Source organism: Mirounga angustirostris, unplaced genomic scaffold (genome assembly GCF_029215605.1).
Source record: "Mirounga angustirostris isolate CCGP_5_RB_7025 unplaced genomic scaffold, mMirAng1.0.hap1 SCAF_2, whole genome shotgun sequence".
Taxonomy (NCBI): domain Eukaryota; kingdom Metazoa; phylum Chordata; class Mammalia; order Carnivora; family Phocidae; genus Mirounga; species Mirounga angustirostris.
In genome coordinates, this window is record NW_026991710.1 from 45,463,518 (window position 1) to 45,475,562 (window position 12,045).

Consider the following 12,045-nt stretch of genomic DNA (forward strand, 5'->3'; position numbering starts at 1 on the left):
TTATTTATTCAGCCAGTATTTATTGAGGGTCTACGTTGTGCCGGACACCACACTACATGCCAGAGTACAGGTGGATCAGAGACAGTCCCCGCCTTATAGAAGCTTATGTCCAGGTGGAGAGCTTGGACAAGCGAAAAGAGGCAATTCTGATAAAGGGCAGTCGGAGTGATACAGGCTGCCTGACCCAGTCTTGGACAGTCAGAAAAGGCTTATTGGAGCATGGGTGTTCAAACTGAGAGCCTGAGGATGTATAGGAGTTAATAGGTCAGTTTGAGGGAATGGTAAAGTGTGCCATGTCCCAAGGTGTGGACAGCACGTCAGGTTGGAAACTTATTTTATCTTTATTGTTTTAAAGATTTATTTATATATATGAGAGAGAGAGAGGCAGGGAGAGAATGAGAATCCCAAGAAGACTCCCTGCTGAGTGAGGAGCCTCACGCAGGGCTTGATCCCTGAGATCATGACCTGAGGTGAACCCAAAAGTCAGACACATAAGCAACTGACCCATCCAGGTGGCCCTGGAAACTTATTTTAGATTGGCTGCTCAGAGAGTACAAGATGGTAGGATAAGAAATGAGATAGGAGGAATGAAATCCTTGATTACATTGCCTCCTAGTTATTCTTCCCTGCACTCCTTCCCCCCAAAAGACATGGCAGGTACATCTGTGTGAGTGTGTGTGTGTGTGCATGCACACGCACAATAAAAAAAAAAACATAAAACCTCAAGTAACCTTTTCTATTGAAATGTTTAGTTTGCTTGGTTGGAGGCTATTTAGAAGTGAAGTGATGATCTCTTCGCTTGCTCCAAGTCAGGTTGGGGAAAACATCACCTGTGAGGCTAGTTATCACAGGGGCTGTGACCTGGTATTTGCCAAGCTTCCAAATTCTCAACCAAAAATTCAGTTTTTAAAGAAAGAAAATTACCATTTCTATACCTCTGTATAGAAACAGAAGGAACTATGCTGGAGGGATGCTAGGAGCCAGTCTCATATGTGAATGCAAGAACAATGGGAGGGATGGTGATAATAATGCAGATGGGCCTGAATTCCAACCTGGACCTGAGGCCAAGGGTGGGTGTGAATGTGAGTTTGGGGCCTCTTGGCAAAGAAATGATTAGCAGGGAGGTTTTACTGTACAAATATTATAAATAAAAAATTACATTCTATTTTCTTTCTGATTAGAAAAGATACATGTTCAGTATAGATGATTTAGAAAAATATAAAGGGAATTTAAGGTTACCTATAACATTCATCCAGAGGCAACCATCGATAACAGTAAGTGCATTTATGTTTGGTCACATTTAAGTGTAGGTATGTTTTAAAAACAAAATTGGGAACCATATACTTTATGTACTGTTTTCTGACTTGCTTTTTCACCTAGACTATATTAGGAATATTCCACATATCTTTATGGATTCTTTGATGACCTGATATGTAGTGGATGTATGGCATTCTGTTATATACTATAATCCAGCCAATTAATGATTTTTTGGACTTTCAGGCTATTTCCAAATTTTAACTCTTATTTATTTTCTTGTGATGAATATCCTTTTTATTAATCTTTCTGCACATTCCTCAGCCTTCTCTCTCTCTCTTTTTTTTAAGATTTTATTTATTTGACAGAGAGAGACATAGTGAGAGAGGGAACACAAGCAGGGAGAGTGTGAGAGGGAGAAGCAGGCTTCCCGCTGAGCAGGGAGCCTGATGCTGGACTCAATCCCAGGACCCTGGGATCATGACCTGAGCCGAAGGCAGACGCTTAACAACTGAGCCACCCAGGTGCCCCTCCTCAGCCTTTTCTTAAGACAGTACTAGAAGCAGAGTTACTGGATCAAAGAATGTGGTTTTTTAAAACTTTTTAAAAGATTTTTATTTATTTATTTATTTATTTATTTATTTATTTATTTATTTATTTGAGAGAGAGAGAGAGAATGAGAGACAGAGAGCATGAGAGGGAGGAGGGTCAGAGAGAGAAGCAGACTCCCTGCCAAGCAGGGAGCCCGATGCGGGACTCGATCCTGGGACTCCAGGATCATGACCTGAGCCGAAGGCAGTCGCTTAACCAACTGAGCCACCCAGGCGCCCAAAACTTTTATTACTAAATTATTGTTCAGAAAGTTCATGCCACATGGCATGTTCAGACAGGTGTAAGAGAATCCTCAACAACACTGCATGTTATTAAAGTTTGTTTCACTGGTTTGTTTCTGTTAGAAATAACATGCAATGATGGGTCTGTGCACTGGGTATGAGGAGCTAGGGTTTGAGGTCTAAAGATTCCAGACCCTACTTTTTTACAACACACTCTAAATTAACTGCTAGATGTGAAAGTGCTTCGTTAACTCTACGAGACACACAAATACAAGGATTTGACTGTGGTTGTCATGTCCAGCTGAGTTGAGTCGAGCAAAGCTGCTGCTGAGATGCAGTCTGGTGTAGTAGAAAGAGTACTGACTTGTACCAAGTCTTTGCTCCAGTATTTACTAGGTGTGTGATTATGTAAGTCAGCTTAAAATGCTATTAAAGATTAGGTGGCTTAAACAATAGACATTTATTTCTTACAATTCTAGAGGCTGGGAGATCCAAGGTGTTGGGCTGATCCAATTCCTGATGAGAGCTCTCTTCTTGTTTTGTGGGGGGGGCTGCCTTCTTGCTGAGCCATGTGGCTGTCTCCTGTCTCTTCTTGTGAGGGTACTAATCCCAATTCATGAGGGTTCCACCATCATGCCAAATTCCCTTCTAAAAGTCTCACCTCCTACTATCATCACATTGGGGGTTAAGGGCTTCAACATATGAATTTTGGGGAGACACAAACATTTAATCCATACTGGTAAACTTGGACAATTTATTTAACACCCAGAGGCTCAGTTCCTTCATTTGTGAACTGGGAGAATAATGCCCACTCAGAAGGTTTTTGTAAAAATTACATTATATAATGTGTGTACATGTAACAGGTACTCAATCAAAGAGAGTTATCAGCCCTAATTACCAATAGGTAATCACTTTTTATGTTTCTGGATATTACTTAGAGGGATAATCTGTTTAGAAACAAAAGTGGAGTCCACCCCTGCACAAACAAAGCCTTTAAAAATTATTGAGAAATGTACACACACACACACACTTAGCTGATATAAGAACAATAAAGGGGAAAGGGATTTCAGCCTTTGTTGAAGGTGTACTGTTTTAGGTTCCTGGACCTAATTCCTGTGTGTGTGTGTGTCTCTGTGTGTGTGTGTGTGTGTGGTGGGGGGAGGGGGCGGGAGGCCTCCCACAGAACACCAAGAAATTGTTGGACACCAGGAGGGTGTCCAAGAATTCAGCTTAATTCTGACACTATCTACCTGGAGATAACATCAGATTCCACAGGCTAAGGGGTCAGTCCTATAAGACTGGCTCCCCCCACCTGCACGCCCCCCGACCCCAGGAGTGGGTGGTCAGATGACAGACACACGTGCTGGTTGTCACCTGGACTTCTGACTGACTGGCTGTAAATCAGAGGCTCCCATGACCTCCTCTTTGCATTTGATTAATTTGGTAGAGTGGCTCACAGAACTCAGAGAAATATTTTACTTCCTAGATGACCGTTTTATTATAAAAGGAACTGCCAGATGGAAGAGATGCCCAGGGCAAGGTGTGGGGAAGAGGTGTGGAGCTTCCACTCTTCTTGAATCTCCACGTGTTCACCAGCCTGTAGGCTCTCCAAACCCTATCCTTTTGGGGTTTTACGGAGCCTTCATTCCACAGGCATGACTGATGAACTCACTGGCCATTGGGGATTGAGCCAAGCTCCCCTACTTCTCCTCTCCCCGGAGGTCAGGGGGATTGAACTAAAGATTCCAAACCTCTCCTCACCACGTTGGTTCCTCTGCCAACCAGGCCCTATCCTTAGGTGGCCAAGGGGCATTCCGGAAGTCACCACATTAACGTAACAAAAAAGCCTTGATCACTCTTATCTCTTAAGAAATTCCTAGGGTTGGGGCACCTGGGTGGCTCAGTCGGTTGGGCAGCTACCTTCGGCTCAGGTCATGATCCCAGGGTCCTGGGATCGAGCCCCACATTGGGCTCCCTGCTCAGCAGGGAGCCTGCTTCTCCCTCTCCCTCTGCCTGCCGCTCTGCCTACTTGTGCTCTCTCTCTGTTAAGTAAATAAAAATCTTAAAAAAAAAAAAAAATTCCTAGGGTTTTAGAAGCTCCGTGCCAGAAACAGGAGCAAGACCAAATATGTATTTCTTATTATAAATCACAATATCACATGTACCCTGGGGTGTAGTGAGGGTCCAGTGGTTGATTATCATTGTCATTTCTCCAATGACTCCTGTGTTTTGCTTTAGTATCTTTTTAAAGACACTGAAGAAATCTAGAACTCTGAGGGTTCAGTCTAATCCTTGGCGAACACTGCTCACGGGCACACAAAGCAACATGATTTCAGTTTCTACATTCATTTTCATATTCATTTTCAATGACCCTGATCGAAAAATTCCTTCCTAGAACTTCATTTGGGCCTTACCTCTGACCTGATTCAGTGCTCAATGTCCAGACTCTCTCCTTTGCCCCTTTCCCCGTCCACTCACCCGCTGCCGCTTCTCCTTGCTTTCCTGATGCCTCAGCCGCAGCTAACTCCAGAAACATTTTTCCTCTTTCTCTGCTCCACAGGCCGCCCTCTTCCTCTCATCATTTCTCATTTCTCACCGCGAAAATCTCTCCTCTCTCTCTTTATGGCTTCCTGAGACCTGAAAATAGAAGTAATTTAAATTTGGCAATTATGACGACAATGAAACACCTTTTGTGAAAAGTAGAGTTTAAAATGCAGGGGTTTGCTGCTCTGGAAACCTTACTCTCTTTCCGCCTTCATTTTGTGGACACCCCTGCGGGGTGCTTCTAAGGGCACTCCTGACCCATTTGCTGAAACCCGAACAGGCAAAGAAAGGGTGACTTCTCCACCTGCAGGGGTGAGGTGGGGTTAGCCAGAGGTACGGAGTTCAGGTTCAGCCTAGCCTCTTCTACCTAAAATGAGCTTCCTAGCCCCCCTGTGGAATCTTTGCCCTCCCACCCTCCACACCCGGACCGTTCCTTGCTCCAGTCACGTGGTGGCATTAGGTCGCTGGAATCACGGAGTGGGGGGGTTGGGGGTGTAATTTCTCCTCTGCCAATGACGAGATGAGTCACCTCCTATGGGCTGCTCATGGCAACCTTCTTCTCCATCCTTGAAGATGGCCCTCCTGAGGTCTTCACCCCCTCTGTTATGAAGTGCCTTGAGCTCTCCAAAAGTCAGCAGCAAATGTATTAGTGCATATTAACATCCTACTTTACTGACACACAACTAGGCTACCACTTAAACAACCGGCTCCGAATCTGCTAAAATCGGGTTTCAGGAGGAGGACATGGGAAGCATGTAATGTGGAGCCCATCTCCCGACAGGTGCCATCTGTTCTCATTAGAGTGATCTAGCAGCTTCAGCTGGGGAGGGAGGGGCCTCCAGGTGCTCAGAAGGAAGCCTGCTCGTGCATTATCCTTTCAGAGACTTTACTTTTATGTTTGGTTTAGTTTTGTTTTTGTCTGGCAGGCTGAAAGAGAGCCTATCCTACTTTCCGAGAGAACAATTGCTCCAACATTGTAAGAAATTAAGTCCCTGGGGAAAAAAATCTCATTTGAGAGGGCTTGTAATGGCTCCTTGACCACATGCTGTGCTGCCTGATTTATAACAGAGAAATATTACGCAAGTTGGGAACCGAAGTTGGTGTGCGCAGCCATTGCTTAAAAAGGGATGGATGCTTCTTGGGGATAGTGATCCTCCCCCCACGCCCCCCAGCATTTATTCAGTCTGTAGAAAATCTGTCTGCCAGGCTCCCACTCCTCCAGTCAAGGAAGAGCAAGGCCCATTCATTGTCCTCTGCATGCAGAAAGTGATAATAATTCCTCTGAGACTTAACGGGGCTCAGGAGAATGTGAATGAAGTCCCGCTGGTGATTGGAACTGCCTTTTATGCATCTGTGCAGGGTTATCCATTTCACAGGTGTTTTCTATTGCCAGCCTGTGGGGATGGCCACTGAGTCAAAAATACATGACCACGAAGGTAGGCCTTTTGGAGGTGTCTTATATCACATTTTGGGAAAAGCTGGGGAAATAACATGAGCATTTGGCCGCAAATTTGAAATGATCTTTTCCCAGATCTTTTATTAAAGACTTTGCCTGCAAGGTCGAACTAAAGCATGACCCCAGGTCTCCCGCATATCTTCCTCCTACCTTGGGGTCTCTTTCCTGCCTGTCCCCTCCACCTCTTCCCAGGCTGCTCTTCTGCCTCCCGTCAAGTGCTTGGTTTGTGTCTCATGTCCCGTCCGCTGATTCCTGTTAAAATGTTAGTCCATGTTAGGACAGCCTCAAGGGGGGATATTTGTATTTTAATAGGTAGCTTGAATATGGAAGAGCTTCAGACTAAAGCAGTGAATCCTCACGGGGGAAGAGAAAGGCAATTTTGGATGGGGTGAGGGTGTGTGAGATCTGAAACAGGATCAAATCCTACTGTGTATGTTCTAAGATGCATTGATGTAGCCTCTGAGCAGCAGTCAAAGACTGAATGAAAGGGGTTTCTTTCTGTTCCTAACCCTGGGAACAAACAGGGGCTGCTGTGGGAGCACCATCAGCAGTGACCGTACTATTATGAGTTCAGATTTAGCAAATAAAAGTACAAGATGCTCAGCTACGTGTGCATGTCCAATAAACAATGAATACCTTTTTTTTTTTTAGCATGAATATGTCCCATGTGATACTTGGGACATATTTATGCAAAAAAATTGTTGTTTATCTGAATTCAGATTTAACTGGGTATCCTGTAGGTTATGTGGCAGCCCACTACCACACTAGCCTGTTGTTAAAAAATAATTTCTAAAAGATAAAATCATAACTCCTATACAAACATAAAATAAACATGTGCCAAAGGCTTTTATTTTTTTGGAGGGGGATATGAGGGGTAGAGGGAGAGGGAGAGAGAAAGAGAATCTTAAGTAGGCTCCATATGCAGTGCAGAGCCTGACACGAGGCTTGATCTCACAATCCTGAGATCATGACCTGAGCTGAAATCAAGAGTTGGATGCTTGGGGCACCTGGGTGGCACAGTTGGTTAAGTGTCCAGCTCTTGGTTTTGGCCCAGGTTGTGATCTCAGGGTCCTAAGGTGGAGCCCCTTGTCAGGCTCTGTGCATAGTGCTGTGCTCAGTGCTGCTCAGCATAGAGTCTGCTTAAGACTCTCTCTCTCTGTCCCTCCTCCCTGCACTCTCTCTCTCTCTAAAATAAATAAATAAATCTTAAAAAAAAAAGTTGGATGCTTAACAGACTGAGCCACCCAGATGCCCCTGTCAAAGATTTTTTTTTTAACTCATTGATTAATGAGAGAACCAGTAAGATGTGACAATTGGTTCAAAAGAGAATTCAGCACCCACATAGACACACATATATATACAATCAGAAAATGCTGAAATGAATTAGTTAATAGAGGCAAAGCTAGCCATATTCATAGGGCAAAAATCAATTGCACATTGGGCAAAATTAATTTGCATTTCTCTGGACAAGAGACTTGGGCATTACTCTCAGTTTTCTATAATTTGCGATAGCTATAAAACAGGTCAAAGATAATGAAGGCACAGAAAACTAGAAAAGGTGTGTTAGAATATCCAGTACTCACTTTTGCCTATTTTAAAGTCTTTTACAATTTCTCCTGACAGTATCATGATCTTTCCTATCTCAGGGCCTTTGCACATGACGGTTCCTTAGTAATCTTGTATTTATTGTTGATTATCTCAAAGATCATTACCTCTGGGAATTCCTTTCTGACCCTCAATCTGGGTTAGATTCATGCTTTACAACGTAGGAGCACGCGTCTTTCATTAGAGTATTTATGTCAGTTTTGAATTTGTGCTTTTTACTGAGGTCTATAATTCCTTGCAGGAGCTAGCCTCTGTTCTCATCAGCTTCCTCTTTAATAATTATGCTCTGGTTGTACTTTTCTTCTTTCTGTTACTTGACCATAACAAGTTCTTCCCTGCCACAGGGACTTTGCACCTGCTGTTCTCTGTGCCTGGGATTTTTTTTCTCTTGGCTTTTGCATGGCATGTTTCTTTTTCATCGCTCAGGCCTCAGTCTGAATACCACAGAGGCCTATCCTGATCATCTTATCTAAAGATGCTTCCCTCCCCACCCTTACTTTCTATCCCAATGGAACCTTAGCACAAATCAGAATCCCCTCACAGGCTTGTTAAAACAGAGATTGCTGGGGTCTACGCCCAGGGTTGTGATTCAGTAGGTCTGGGGAGAGGCATGAGGACCTGTGTTTTAATAAGTTCTTGGGTGATGCTGCTGCTGGTTTGTGCACCACTCCTGGAGAAACAATGCTCTGATTATTTTCTTTCAAAACATAACATCATTTCCTCCCTTTTACTGATTTTCTTTCTGTCTCCCACACAACTGAAAGCTCCACATGGGGAGGGGACATTGATGACACTATTCTCTGCTTTATCTCCGGTACCAAGGGCATTGCCTGGTTTATAAAAGATGTTCGATAAATCCTTGTTGAATGAATGAACCATTTTCTCTCTTCTTGTTCTGTCTCATTACAAAGGGTTTGTTCACCAAAGAACTGCCGAATTCAGGTGCTGACACTAAGCCTAAGGGATTGGCTTTCATCACTAAGATAAGTTTGTGGAGGAGTGGTCTTGATAAACCACACCAATATCTGATCAGTAACTTGTATAAAGACCAGTGTGTGTTGGGACCTGTGTTGTCACATGCACTTCCCCACCTCTCTAGGGTCAATGTCATTAACCCACAGTTGGTTGGATGACATCAGGGCTTTGGGTCTTGTTGGCAGGGTCTAGACTGACGTGGGTTTTGCTAAGACCAGTGCTATGGTGAGCAATCAAAAGATGTGGGCAGGTAAGTGTGGGGAGGGCCTTGTGCATTGGCCTCAGGTGTGTCTCCCCATTGAGGCAGCTTGGGAAAAATAACAGGGAGTAGGGAGCAGGGTCATCCCTCCTCTAAGCTGGGCTATAAGGAGGTGCTCTTACATCTTTTGTCTTGGCATCTTCTTAAATGTATTAAGGTCCTTTGCCCTTCTGGTCTTAACTCCTGGGCCTCCTGATGCCAATATTTTGTTCCAAAGCCCCCAGTCCAGGCCTTAGAGCCCAGCCTCAGGCTCTTCCTCCCCAGCAGCCCTCCAGGTTCTGGCTCATTCTCTTCTGCTCTCTTCTTTATCATTCCTCTAGGCTTTCATCTTACCAGGTTAGTGGTAAACTCATGCACACTTGAAAGTGAGAGAGAGACAATATGGCATAGTGCTTAGTCCTTGAAAGTATGTGCTTTGAAGTGAGCCCTAGATTCTAATCTTATTCCTGCTAAATACTGTATGTCCTTGAGAAAGTCACTTAACCATTCTGTACTTCAGATGATGGGGATGAAAATAGCACTAAATCAGAGGGTCGTTGCAGGTATAAAAGAGATGATACTTGTAAAAAGTTTAGTACCTGTGCCTTGTAGCTGCCAGGATAATGGCCTAATACTCCTTTAGGAAAATAGCTTTCCATTTTAATGACGGACTTTGGTTGATGCATGCTTTGACTGCAAGAGTCTTTGCAGGTCAGATGTCTGGGGGCCTTCAGACGATGGCATGCTAGTAGATGCTCATTCGTTCTGTGTGGGTTAAAAGAACCCTCTGCAGACCTCACTGGGGGACAGAGCACTAGGGGACTTGGCCATTGGCTCTGGTCCTAAGAAAGAAGCCCTCGCAACTGAGGATAAGATAATAATAGCAATGTTGTATTCAGGAGCATTGCTTTAAATAATCCTTCTCCTTAATATCTTTGCCCCTGGCGTGTGACAGGTGTTTACATTATTAAGTAAAAGCGTTTAAACAGCGACCTCCTTGGTATAAGGGTGAAGGAGATTAAAATCCAAGCAGTGTTCCAGCCATTTAAATCAATGAGACTTGTCAGATCTGTAACACATGAGCTACTTAGAGGGCGCAGGCACCTATTGTTTTTGAGGTTCAACTAATATCTCAATATGCTAGTTCCTTCAAATCCTGGCCGGGCCCTGGGTTGCTCATTAAAGGCTGGTCTAGCCCCAGCTTCTCTGCCTTTGGAACCAGCATTATTTTATAGTTGCCTAAATGTGCACCAAGTAGTTATGCTATTAGGGAAGATCAGAACTTGGGTTGATTTCTGCTTAGAGAAATGACCTTTCAAGGAATCCCAATGCTCAAGTCCCTTAGCTCATCAGAAGCAAAGACCATGAATGCTATCTCCTCCTCTGCTTGACTTCACCCAGTCTCCCTCTCTTGAGCTGGGTTCTTGTCTTTAGCCAGAGCACTGGCAACCTCACGTCCGCCAGCAGGATTGGGGAACCAAGTCTCTGAGACCTAAATCTTGTTTGTTTTTGTTTTTATTTTTTTATTTTTTTTAAAGATTTTATTTATTTGTCAGAGAGAGAGAGCACAAGCAGGGGGAGTGGGAGAGGGAGAAGCAGGCTTCCCGCGGAGCAGGGAGCCCGATGCGGGGCTCGATCCCAGGACCCTGGGATCATGACCTGAGCCGAAGGCAGACGCTTAACGACTGAGCCACCCAGGCGTCCCTGTTTTTGTTTTTAAACTTCATGCTACCACCTTGCATTGGAAAATTTTTTTCTAAAATTAGACTTTGTTTCAGTTTCTAAGGAACATTTACAATGCATGTGTGTGATAGGAAGAACATGGTCCAGCCCAGTTCATAGCCATGGGTTTCACCTTATTTTGGCAGACACTGAGTCAATACAAACATAATCGAGCATGGCCCTGGGGCCCGGAAGGGCTGCACAGATGCTAGGTTATAAACATGTGACCACGAGTGACTGACTATGCACACAGGGGATGCCTGGGGCTCAAGCCCCTTGTGGGGTCACCCCAACCTGGGGCCCGTGTCTGTGTCCCCCCCAGTGGGTGGCAAGCACCTGCTGGCACATATGCAAACAGGTGGGTCCTGGCAGACACGTGTCATCTGTCCACTGAGAGTTGCGGCAAACCCACCATATGACTCAACACTGAGTCAGGCTGGCCACGAAAGGAACTACATGAAGGTAGGGCTACATGGCAGAGTTTACTTACTCCTTCCAGTTGCGGCCTCATGTGTGGGGGCCGCACTGATCCCTGAGGGACTGACTGCTCAAGCCTTGGCTTTGGATGTGCAGGTCCCGCAGAGTGTGAGGAATTTCCTTTCCAGATGGTCTGAAGGGCTTTTTCCCAGGTGACCTGACTTGAGGAGTGTTCTCTGCTTCAGAGGAAAGCCTGCCTTCTACTCATAGCAATGACATAAGGCCACGGCCTCTAGTCTTTACAGAACCTCTTTGTCAAAATGCGACATCAAAGACTTCACCACGAAAACGTGATATGTGCAAAGGAAACATGGCCACTCTCAGTGTTGGGACCAGCAGTGTGGGCATTGCCTCGAAGCATACTAGAATCGTAGCATCTCAGGACCCCAGAACAGCTGAAACAGAATCTGCATCTTAACAAGCTCCCCAGTGATTCATGTGTATGCCAAAGCCCGAGAAGCACTGATACACACAAAAAGGCTCTCTTTGTCCACATAATCCTCTTGTCCACACAGCTCTCTCCACCATAGGAGACAACTCTGTCGAAGCCTGGCTCAGGGAAGAAAGTCTTGTAACATCCCTGTTCCCTGGAGTTGAGGAGGCAACATGACCTCTGTGGGTTTTTTCTGGATTGTGGGCAGAATGACGGGGACCTTCTGCTCAGATAGAGCAAGGGGATAATGAGACCATGTCATGACTTGGAGACCACTGCACAAATTAATTTGCTTCTTTCCATAATCGGGGTCAGTACCTCTGACATCATCCTACCAAGAGTGTGTAGGCCTCCAGGGGGCCTGGAGCAAGACCATCGCTGGGGCAGCAGCCTCCTTTAGGAAAAAGCCCTAGTGAAGTAGTCCAGGGAAAAGTACAGGGAAGCCTCCCAGACAAGGCAACACTTACTCAGGTTATTTCTGTCAAAAGTCCATTCGCTGAAAACAATA